This window comes from Lygodium microphyllum, chromosome 9, assembly GCF_053477565.2.
Source record: "Lygodium microphyllum isolate KBCC chromosome 9, Lygodium_microphyllum_v1.1.10, whole genome shotgun sequence".
Classification (NCBI taxonomy): Eukaryota; Viridiplantae; Streptophyta; class Polypodiopsida; order Schizaeales; family Lygodiaceae; genus Lygodium; species Lygodium microphyllum.
Window position 1 is genome coordinate 23,470,202 of NC_141143.1, and position 12,658 is coordinate 23,482,859.

General features: G+C 44.0%; 1 pseudogene; it reads right to left on the reverse strand.

Annotated features, from left to right (window-relative positions):
• Window positions 1-12,658, reverse strand: part of LOC148030869 (uncharacterized) — a 50,822-nt pseudogene that overhangs the window by 8,546 nt on the left and 29,618 nt on the right.

Here is a 12,658-nt window from a genome sequence, read left to right on the forward strand (position 1 = left end):
TACATGTCCCTGCCGGCCTTAATTAACTTACAGTCACTTCTAGATATAAATTACATCTGCCTCAGCCTGGTCAAGTCCCGAACTACCATTTTGTATATAGCAAGAGCTTCCAGTCCCTCTTGACATGAACATGTTCCCGAATACACAGCAACAAAAAAGAGAAGACTCCCAGAAGGTGCTTCTGTAAAGGGCTTAAGACTCCAAACATCTTGATTCAGAGGGTAGATTGGAAGCAGGCTCTGCACAAGCAGATAACTTAATAGTTTGAAAGACTCCTCAACCACTGTTGTAATGTGTGTAGAACTCCGTTATGCACTTCATGATTACAAGAGAGAATTTTATAGATTGATCCAGAGAATGCTGATAGTTTTCTTCAAAGGTTATCTTGACAATGCTGTCAGCTAGTTCTTTCAGAAGAGACTAACTCATAGGGAAAGACATGAGGCTACTTCTAACTTCCATCTTCATGCAATCCTTGGAGACTTCTTGGGATTTATAGTATGATAAAAACATCTCTGACCAGTCAAGATCCTCCTCCACGACCTTGTACCAATCTTCTGGCTTGGCCCAATCTTCCAATTCCTCATAGAGAGAAAATGCCACTGTATTTTTTTTTTTTTTAGAAGGTCTCAACAAGTGAGGTACACATCCAACAGTGAGAGCAAGAATAGCGGCACATCTCAGAAGCAAATGGTTCTTAATTTCAGGGGATGGCAAAGCCCATTTCAATAAATTTCTCCGCAACTCAAAATTCTCACAAGCAGCAACCTGTTCCAATGAAGTTGAGAAGAATGCAGCAACAAAAAATTCCCTGATTTCAGAGGCAAAAGATAGTTCTGATTACAGGTGCATCTCTGTGGCTCTGGTCTCCAACTTCCCGTTTGTTACATAGCAGCACATCTGGAAATCTCCATAGTCTCTATTTCTTACATAGGTCTGATTTTCCCTTTTATGAATGAGTAAAACACAAATAGTGAAGTGCATCCATCTCTCGAATGTGTGACTGCATATACACATGAGACCCAAACCATGAAATCCGAAACAGAGACCAATAATTACAACACTTTAAGCTGTCCCACAGTAGCCATAACCAGTCCTATGCCTATGAAGCCGTTACTCGCTCCGATTTCTTCACCATAACCATTCCTTCTACAAACGTATACTGGACACCTATCACGACAAAATGTACGGAATTATCCACCTTCCCTCCGAAAAAGTCCCAAAACTATTCCTCCGCTTCCCTTTGCTTTTTCCTATCAAAAGATGCTTTTTCCTCTTGCTTTTTCCCTCCAAAAACGGTTCAAAACCAAATTAGTTTTCCCTTCTCCTCTTTTTAGCCCTTTGACAGTCAGCTTTACAAGTAGTAATCTGCGCATAAACTTCAACTTCGGCCTTGAAAATTGGATGGCAAAATACTCCCTCGGTGCTTCACTAATGCTTTGCTCGCTTAAGCAGCTTTTGAGAGACTTCCTTCAACTCTATGTCATGGGAACTTTTGAACTTAGATGATCGCTTCCACAAACCTTTCTTTGATTCCATAATTCCCTACATTTTTCTTAGAGATCATCATTGAAATCATCAGCTTGATAATGTCCTTTGGCATCAGTTTTTCATATTTTTCTAACACACATACATCATGCATCCAAACAGAATCACACACACACACAAACGAAATATATACATTGGATGCGGATTATCGTAATGCATCACACACACAATGAATCACACGCAGAAAATAACACAAATGCACAACAAAAGAAATGGAGGTGTTTACGGCTCGGATATGCAGCAGCACGACAACGGTGACTTAACATCCATTTGGTATACTGGCCACTTCTTGTGGGCAGCCACTGCAAGTACCGTGCGAATAGTGGTCATTCTGGCAGTTGGGGCAAATGACTCTTGAAAATCAAACCCTTCAACTTCTGAAAATCCTTGGGCAAGCAGTCTAGCTTTGTACTTTTCTAAGGTACCATCAGCCTTGTACTTTACCTTCCAGATCCACTTGGTGCCAATAACCTTCCACTTTGCTGGTCGATCCACTAGCTCCCAAGTGTCATTCTTCATTATGCTGTCATACTGCGCCTGCATAGTAGCCTTCCATGATGGATCTGCAAGTGCTTCTTCTAAGTCAGTTGGCTCCTTTACTTCTCTCATAATCTCAACCATCAAGGCCATATTGACTATGTGAGCAGAAGCCCTCCTTTGCTCCTCTATTCTCTGAGACCTCCTTGGTCCGTCTGCCTTCTCCTCAACAGATGCAGGCATAGGATTATTGTGCTCATAGACCTGCTTCACCCAGCGCGGCAATGGCTTTTCCGGTGGGGTGATGTCAGGTTGGTGAACTTTTTCCTCATCATCTGAAGATGATGCTTCCTCCTCCTTAAGGATAGGGATAGCTCTTGGGACAAGTTCATAGTAGACTACTTCACTTGATGATAAAGTGGAAGAACTTGCCTTCTCCTCCTCCACTGTATGTGGCTCCTCCTTGAACACCACATCACGACTCGCGATGATCTTCTTTGCCTCTTGGTCATATAACTTGTAAGCCTTCTGCTCATCACTATAACCCAAGAAGATACATTTTCTGCTTTTTGGTTGTAACTTGTTTCTCTTCTCATCTGGAACATGTGCATAACATTCACATCCAAAAATTCTGAAATGTGAGACAGATGGTTTCTTACCAGTGTAAGCCTCATGAGGTGTTTTTCCCTTGAGAGCCTTTGTATAGCTCCGATTTAGAATGTAGATTGCAGTATTAACAGCTTCAGCCCAAAAATGGTTAGGCAATCCCTTGCCCTTTAGCATGCATCTTGCCATCTCCACAATGGTGCGATTCCTGCGTTCCACAACACCGTTCTGCTGAGGTGTGTGAGGCGTCGTCAATTGACGTTGGATCCCTTTGCTCTTGCAAAAGCCTTCAAACTCCTTTGAGTTGAACTCACCACCACCATCTGTTCTAAATTTCTTTACACTTTTCCCTGTTTCATTCTCAACAAGTATTAGCCATTCTTTAAACTTACCAAAAGCTTGAGCCTTATCACGAAGGAAGTACACCCACATCTTCCTACTGTAGTCGTCGACAATCAACATAAAATAAGAAGATCCCCCCAAGGCCTGTGTAGGCATCTTACCACACAAGTCAACATGCAGCAACTCTAGAGGAGCCTGTGCTCTATTCTTGCTTTCTTGTGGAAATGCCTTTCTATGTTGCTTGCCCATCATACAAGCTTCACATGGTTCCTTCAATTCAGTTATTGTAGGTAGGTGAGCAACCATACCTTGCTTTTGCATCTCCTTCAACACTACAAATCCGATGTGTCCAAACCTTTCATGCCAAAGCTTAATTGTGCCCACTCCAGCGGTGGTTGTAAGAGCACTTAGCTCATATAGGTTGTTCCTTCTTTCTCCTTTGCCAACAATTGTGCCAGTACTATCAATAATTTTTGCACCTGTCTTCTTGAACCTCACTTCATGACCAAGATCAGTTATGGCAGCAACTGATAATAGATTTCTCCTGATTTCGGGAACATACAACACATTTGAAAGCTTTTTGACTTCACCATTTGCAGCAACAAAAGAAATAGTACCTGTGCCTGTAGCAGGGCATTTAGCATCATTTCCAATCGTCACAGTGATGGATTCTTGTAGAGGCTGCATAGAACTGTATAGACCTTTCTTGTTGGTCATGTGATGGGAGGCCCCACTATCCAACACCCATGAGTCAGTGGTAGATTCTTCTTGCGTTGAGGAGCACACTTCCACAATGGTCACCATGAATAATTCCAGCTCTGCTTCAGCCGTATTGGCTGTCTCTTTCCCTTTATTTTTAAGGGTATCATTCTTTTCATCTGCCTTCTTGACATGACAATCTACAATTCCATGTCCTTTCTTCTTGCAGCAGAAGCACTCTCCTTGAAATTTCTTCTTGCCGCCCTTCTTCTTTTTGTCACCATCATTTTTGGTGGAGGAAACACCTTTGCCTTTTGCATTGGCAGAGAATGCATCCTTCTCGGGCTTTCAGCCCCTCAACTCCTCCTCCATTAATAATGCACAAAACTCCTCAAAAGTCAAAGCTTGAGGTCTCACCTGAGTATTAAGGGCAGTTACTAGTCCATCAAACTTTTGTGGACAAATCCGAAGACGCCTCCGAGCTAGCTCTTCGCTAGTCTTTTGTATCCCAGCGCCAGCCATCTGGTCGCGCAGATTCTTAATCCGAGTGATGAATGCTTCAACCGTCTCTCCTTCAGCAAACTTCTCCGCTGCTAGTTGATTCTCCAAGTTTTGAATCCTCGTTTGGTTTCGTATTTCATACTGACTCCTTAGTACATTCCAAGCCTCTGACGCTTTGGTTGTATGCTGAATCAAAGTCAGAACACTGTCAGAATAGCTTGTAACTAAGGCACACAATGCATCTGCATTCCTTCGTTTCCAAGCTCGTAGAAGATCTGCATTCGGAGGAATCATCACACTAGGATTTGATGGGTCGGGGGTAGGCTGTGGTTCTGCGTCAATCCCCAGCACAGTCTCCAGAAGCTCATAAGAATCAAGGATATTTGTAATTTTGAACTTCCACAAGGTGTAGTTTGTACCATCTAACTTGCCTTCGCTGAAGGTTGGTGGACGTATCGTCAGTGTTTGAATAGCCGGTACAGCAGCACCACCTCCTGCACTGCTTCCTGATGCGCCAAAACCGCTTCTGGGAGTCGACATAGTTTCTTTTTGCTATTGAAGCCTTTGCCTTTTGCACGCTCTCCGATCTCTAGAGCCCCCTGGGCTCTGATACCATGTAAAATATTACACGGCACAACGAACAGAATATGAGAAAGAGATAGAGAGTACATAACAGATAAGAGGAGAATCAGTAAATTCTTTAACTCCAACCAACTGATATAAAGATGGCTCTGTCCACCCGTGCGCTTCCACTGTGTGAAGCTTAGATGGTGATCTAGACGGAAGATAGGTGAAGAGCTTAAGGCTAGCTCGAACAACAACTCTGATTGGGTGAAAGATGAGTGAGAGATAGCTGCGAAGGGGTTTAGCTTTTATAGCCCGCGAAGGTTGATAGGTTGGCCTGCTGTGACCGACCTACCATATGAGCCTCCACTAGTCGGCCAAGGAATATTCCCTTTACCATCGGGCCAGGGGCGCTGCCCCCAGACCCCCGCCAGGGGGGCCGCTGGCCCCCCTGGGACCCCCCAGCCTGGGGCCGCTTCCGCGGCCCTCGGACCCCACAATAGGGGTCCCTTTTAACTCCGTTACCCTGCAACTCGATGCGGTGTGCCTCGAGTTGCTACCAGCTTAACCACTCCGTCTAACCCAAAGATTAGACCCACAACGGTCACCTTTTTGCCATCCGGTCACATTGACCTCATTTGATATACAAGTCAGGACTCAACCAATGTCCGGGCTCACATTTGGCTTCTCCTCATAATGGGGGCCTTACAACTTTGAGCACCATGGATCATTGGTAGCACCTAATGAGGGTGGGGCATTGATCATATCTAACACTCCGTCTTGGCAAAGCAAGGCTGGGGATTCAAACCCACATAGCTGTGGGGAAAAATCCTCTTGGGAGGAGGTTAAGAGATGATTGTGCAATGAATTTCAAAATTTTTTATCCCTTCTCCCCCAGCCGATGCATGGCTGGAGGAGAGGGAGTGTGGGGGGATGGGCTAGTAGGGGCTGCATGAGGGGGGGGGGGAGAGAGAGCCATGCAAAGAGCCACGTAGGGGGAGGTCCCCTCTCCCCCCTGGACTATAAAAAAACCCACCCCCTTAGTGGGTGGAAGAGAGGGAGGCTACGTAAGGCTATAGGAGGACAGCCGTGAGAGAGGAGAGGAAGCTAAGAAGCTGTGAGAAGCTGTGAGGCCGCCACCACGCTGCAGAAGAGCCACCGCCACACTGCAGAAGACCAATCGCGAGTCGTGAAGGGCCGCTTGTGGCTTGACAGCCGCCGTCATTCCTCCACGATTGGTCCTTCCTCTTTCCAGGTCGGAGCTGCATGCCTTAGAAGCTTCATAGAAGCTTCTTTAGGAAGCTTCTAAGGGGGCTTTCCTAAGCCCCCTTCCCACCAATCACCCCCAAGTCCATCCTGGGACTTTGAAGAAGAGGAAGCTTGTAAAGCCCCCTTCCCACCAATCACCCACAAGCCCATCCCGGGACTTTGAAGAAGAGGAAGATTGTAAAGCCCCCTTCCCACCGATCACCCACAAGCCCATCCCTAGTCCGGGTCTTTGTTGAAAAGAAGAGGAAGCTTATAAAGCCCCCTTCCCACTAGATTCCCCATAAGCCCATTCCTAGCCCGGGATTTAAAGTCTCCATTCCCGCAAGGCCCTTCATAAGAACCCTTTCCTGAACCCCCTCTTTTTTCGAAATAAAGAAGACCCAAGCTCCAAACCCTAAGGCCTTCCATAAGCCAAATTCCACAAGTCGGTACTTCTATCATGGATCCGTACTTCAAAGGGAATTTCCGCGTCTGAGGGAGACGGGCAAAGATCTTAAGGTTGCATACCGAGGCGAGTAATTCGTAGACCAGGAAGGCATACCAGAAGCCGAAATCAAGTTTGCGATGGCCCCTTAAAAGTCACAAGGCGCGCCTGCAGGAGGATCATCTCCTATTATTCATGTGGATGTTTTACTGAGCCCACAAGTCCAAGTTTTCTTCCTATTTTTGATTTACGTAGAAGTATTGCAATTATGCATGGTTATTTCATGGAACTAGGATGCACTTATACTTGTCAAATCCATCTAGCTAAATGCAATTGAAATAAATTGGCTATTTGAAATTTACTAGAAGTAACTCACGATATGAAGATTGGTCATTTGTACTTCCAGTGGAATGAACGAAAAAAAACATAAGGTGTCTATGCATTTTAGTATCTTATTAGCAAGTTGCTTTTGTGCATTGCAAAGTGACAAGTCTAGAACAACTAATGACTATCAGTACAAAGTCAAAATTATTGTAGTACACCTTTGATTAGGCATGGAAAGATTAAACTGCATGTCGCATTTTTAGACAAATCTTCTTCGTAATGATTCATTAAGGAAGTTGTTATCAACCGTAGGAAATAGCAAAGCATGGAAAAGATTTTAAGGATTGCATGAAATAGGTTAACTCTAGCTTCAATTGGCATGAATCTCATTTAACTGCGTAGTAGTTAGGAAAGGTTGCATAATGCACATTCATTGTACGAAGAATTTCATTCATCAAGAGATGTAGTTAGGGAAAGGCTACATGGTTCATTTAAGCGTAAAATCTTAAAAGCTTAGTGGCATGACTCGTGAATGCAAGTCCTAGTAGGATCAATGGAAATTATACCGTAATTTAGCATGTGCTTTGGTCTTAACAAGAAAAGTTAGGGATTGTGAATCTAGTCGTACGTAGAGGTGATGAATCGCATGCTTACGTGAATTGTGACGTAATGCAACTAGTTTTTCCCCTTTTAGATCAAGACAACATCTTTAAGAATGGTTCATCCTTATTGTAAGACAAGTAAATTGGATTACCTAAAACACCTAAACCGCAAAGGATTCGCATAGGATGGTTAAATGGATACAATAAATATTCCAAGTGCTAACTAGGGCTTAGCACATTGAGGACTTGACCTAGTTTTGCACTTGTTGCCAAGTCAAAACCCTCATACCCAAAGTTCCTACCCACATTCACGGAATGTAGGGACAATTGGACGCGCTTGCAAGAAACGATCTAGGGTTTCTACCCTAAGGATCACTCAATCAGAGGTTGAAACTCGGATTGAGTTGGAACCCCTAGGACCAAACGTCATCGGCCTAGTGCAATTGGGAATGGGTTGGATAAGAAGACACCCTAAGCCCTGCTTCTTATCTAATCGTGATTCCGTGACCAGAAGATGCCATTCGATGGGTGAAATGATCCCATGGAATAGATGCAACACTTGTGCAACAAGTTAAAACATCGCATGATCTTGTGGTTTGATCACAAGAGAGTTGCCAATTCCTTGGAATGAGATTGGCAGATTCTTGTGTAAGTTTAACTTGCAAGAGGATGAGTAGCCGTCCTGCTACAGCACCTTTCCACCATGATTTACTATTAATAAAACCTAAGGTATTGGTTAAGTTGGGTTAATAGGGTACGGCCTTAACCCAAGGACAAAAGGGAGAACTGAGAAACCCTTGGGGATCTTGCCAAGTCGCAATTGATCCCGGATCGAATGCTGGATGCATTCGGAGAGAAGAATTCACTCCTTAGCAGTTGGCCAAATAGACGACCATTGGAATTGATTGTGCTTGTAACAGTTTAGAAAGCAATGTTTGCATTGTTTGCTCAAGGAACTAAAGGATGTAAATATATTTAATACTTCAGGTTGAAGGCCTGAAGGGAGAGGCAGCTTCAGTTACCCCCGACTGTCTGCCTGACCCTAACCATGGGGGTTGTTAGCCGCGCCAAAAACTGGACCAAACCCACTACGTGAGGTCTCTCCGTTGAGCACTACTTGGAGCAGGAGGATGCTTGGGTGCCAAGGGGGGCTCTGGCCATAAATCCCTTGCCTTCCGGGCCCTACACAAGAGGCCAACGTGACTTGGGATTGGATCTCAAGGCCTACATACTAGTCTATGGGCAGAATCTTGGATTAGTAATCCTTGTGGATTGCTGGATAGCCTTCGGGCGGATTATGGATAAGCTTGTGGGCTGGACTTTCTGAATGTATTCCAAAGATAAATATGATAACATGTTGAAAAGGAACTTGTTTGACACTGCTCTTCTATGTCAAGTGCTAAGATTACGTGAAGGAAGTAGTGTCTAACTGGATAATTAATGAAGCTTCTTGATGCATGTCCAACTAAATGTGGTAGGTAATTAGACAACTAAAGCAACCTTGAGGAAAGTGCGGTGGATGTGGCCATGGGTCTGTCCTTCCCGGTTGGCCAGGAACTTTTCTCAATCGTAATGGACAGCAAGGAGTTCTCATCAAAGGAAATGAATAGCAAGGGCACTGATCTAGAGTTAGGTAACAACAAAAATCCTGATTTATGTTGTTTTAGGGAAACGGAATGGGACCGACCTGAATCAAGGTTTCCCCTAATGGCCATTTCCATGGAACGTTTTAGGGAATGCCAGGCGGAGCTTTCTAGACTCTCTTTCCATGGGAATGCCATTCCATGGGAAAAGTCCTAGATCGCAAACCCCGTAACATTCCATGGGAATGCCAGGCGGAGCTTTCTAGACTCTCTTTCCGCTGGACTGCTAAGACGTGTCCTGACAGGAAATAGGTGGACACGTTACAGTTGGTATCAGAGAGAACCAACGAAGGATCTATCTTTATAAGAAATCTTAATAAGAAGAAGTAAAGCAAATGTTGATGTTAAGAACATTTCCTTACTTTCGATGTTGTCTTGCAGAATTATGAAGCATGCGACAGGTTCTTAGTGTTTCGAGTCATGTTTATGACCGCGGTGCATTCCTCGGATTATCGACAAAGGATCGATATGATGAAAATCCTAGATGGTATTTATAATCCATCGCCTTTATACGTGGAACGAAGGTGGATGGATGACTCAGAAATCTACTACATAGCTGCCCACCTATTTGCGTACCTTCGAACCAACCTAAAGAGGATCAAGTGGTTCGAGGACTTGAAGATCGTGAAGCTATTCATTTTTGTTGAAGCTCATGTAAAAACAAATTTACATATCAAAGGTCGGAGGGTCGAGCTGAACTCATATATATACGAGGAAGTGACCCGCATAATCCCCACCGACAGGATCAAGGTGCTGGGACGCTACGAGAAGAATGGGTACCAAAGGAAAGGATATCCTAATCTTTCGATGACTTATCGATTCCTAAAGATCCATGACCCGAAACCATACTATTATCCAGTTCTTGTGGCTAAATGTAACACAACATTATTCTCCCCGAACTAATGCAGCAGTTGCTTTACCATCCCAAGAAATATTGTACTCTGAAAGGGCTATACCCATATAAATGAAATAATACTTCTTTTTATCAATATCTGTCTTTTCTATGAGAATTGATAAAAAGTTAAGTGGCTAGGTTTCTTGGTTGATAGCTGAATTGGGTATGAAATATAATCATAACGATTAGCAAGTTGTAACGAAAAAAATTCTCTATCCAAGCACAACCCCAAGTACAAGTTCCCAGTCCGCCCCTACATCAAGTACAGTCGTGATCCAGGAGAAGAAGTTTCTTCTCAAGAAGATCAAGCCACCGGAATTTGACGGGAAAGAAAGGACTGTCCAAGTTGATGTTGAGATTTGGATAGAGTCCATGGAAGATTACTTTGAAGCAGCCAGTACTACACCCGCCAACCAGGCTATGCTCGCCAAGCTGAAGCTCACTAGTGAAGCCAGGATTTGGTGGAAGCAATGGTGCAGAGATCAAGGGATCTCGGAAGGATCCGTTACCTAGGAAAAGCTGAAGAAAGCTATGCAAGGAAGATACTTCTACCTGTGTATCGCACGTAGAAAATGAATGAGTTCTATGAGCTGAAACAGCTGGGTCTGACTCTTGATGCATACTACTCAAAGTTTGTCTCACTTTTGAAGTATGCGCCACAAATGGATATGACATAGCAAGTGTCAAAATTTTGTGCTGGTTTAAACCCACCTGTGAATACCCGCCTTGAATCTATGCACCCAATAGATCTACATGACGCACTCATTCGAGTTGTGCCCATAATTCAGGAGGTGCAAGCTAGGCGAAAAAGTAACAAAACTTGGTCTTATAATGATCAGAACAGAGGAGCATATAGGCCCCAAGCAAAAAGAGTTCAATGTCAAAACCAGGGACAAAGAAAGAAAGCAAGGACCAATAATGTCAATAATTTTGTCCCTACCCAAAGCAATGGTCGAGATCTCCGTTGTTTCCACTACCACAAGCCCGATCATTTCAAAAGGCAATTTCCCAAGCTTGGCAGAGGACATCGTCAAGCTCCTTTCCAAGGAACTGGTCGTGGCCAGGGAGCCGCCACCCGAGGCAGAGGAAGAACCGCCTGTGTTGCCAATAGGGAAATGTGCGAAGAAGAAGATGCGACCATGGAAGCAGAGTTTGAAAGGGCGATAGTCCATGCCGCTCTTCACAAGAAAGGCCCGAATCGCCAGTTTTCAGTGATTTAGACACCATCGGACTATCAAGGTAAAGATTTCAAAACCTTGATTGATTGTGGCAGTACACATTCCTTTTTCTCACCAGCTTGTGCAAGAAGATTAGGAATAGCCACAGTAGAAGCACCTACCTTGCCTGTGGAATTAGCAAATGGTCGCGAGGTCACTTGTACCAGGCAAACTGCTAAGGTGGAATTCTTTCTAGGAGGGAAGTCGACTTCGGTCAAATTTAGGGTCATGAACCTAGGTATCCATGAGTGTTTACTCGGAATGGATTGGCTTAAACCTAAGGACGTCCACATTCATTACGGAAAGGGTCAAGTTTCCTTTCGAAACTCTGAAGGGGAATTGGTCACAACTCAAGGAGAGGCTCGAAAGTTGAAAATTCAATTGGCTAAAGTATCTCAGATCATAAAGGGAGTTAGAAAGGGACTACCTGTCTACTTGATTAAGCTTAATAAGCTAGATCAGAAGTAGGAGCCTAGTGAAGAACCCTCATGGCTAAAGGAGTACGTGGACGTATTCCCTAAAGAGTTGACAAAACTCCCGCCTCAAAGAGAAGTGGATCATGAGATTAAGCTAGTGCCAGGAGCTGCGCCAATTGCAAAGAGGCCTTATAGGATGTCCATCCCGGAAGCAATTGAGCTGAAGGAGCAACTCAAGCAACTGTTAGATCAGGGCTACATCCGTCCTAGCAGTTCACCATGGGGAGCTCCAGTGCTATTCCAGAAGAAGAAAGATGAAACACTTTGACTGTGTATTGATTACAAATGGTTGAATCAATCAACTGTTAAGAACAAGTACCCTATTCCTAGAATAGACGAGCTTCTTGACCATCTTCAGGGTGCAAGGATTTTCTCCAAGATTGATCTCAGGTCTGGTTACTATCAAATAAGGATCAAGGAAGAAGATATCCCAAAGATGGCCTTCAACACAAAATATGGACACTTTGAGCTCCTAGTCATGTCATTCGGGCTTACAAATACACCTGCCACCTTCAACAGGTTAATGCAAGATATCTTTAGGCCATATCTTGATGACTTCGTACTCGTCTTCTTCAACGACACCTTAGTCTATTCCAAACAGGAAGAAGATCATGAACCCAGCTTCGGATTGTCCTTGAGACTATGAGGGCACGGAAGCTCTATGCTAAGATGAAGAAGTGTGCATTCTTCAAACGTCAGATTGAATAACTGGGATTCATCGTATCAGTGGAAGGAATCTTAGTGGATCCGGCCAAAGTCAGAGATGTTCTAGAATGGCCAATACCAACAATTGTCAAAGAAATACGCAGTTTCCTTGGACTGAGAGGATGGTATAGAGTCTTCATCAAAAACTATGCTTTGATTGCAGCACCTCTGATGACGGATCTACTGAAAAAGCAAACATCCATTGCATGGTCAACCGCTAATCAATCTAGCTTTGATAGATCAAAGCAAAGTTTGGTATCAGCACCTATCCTGAAACTTTCGGACCTCAGTAAAGGAGTTTGAAGTAGTAAATGATGCTAGCACGCTTGCCTTAGGATGTGTGCTCATGCAAGAAGTCCATCCTGT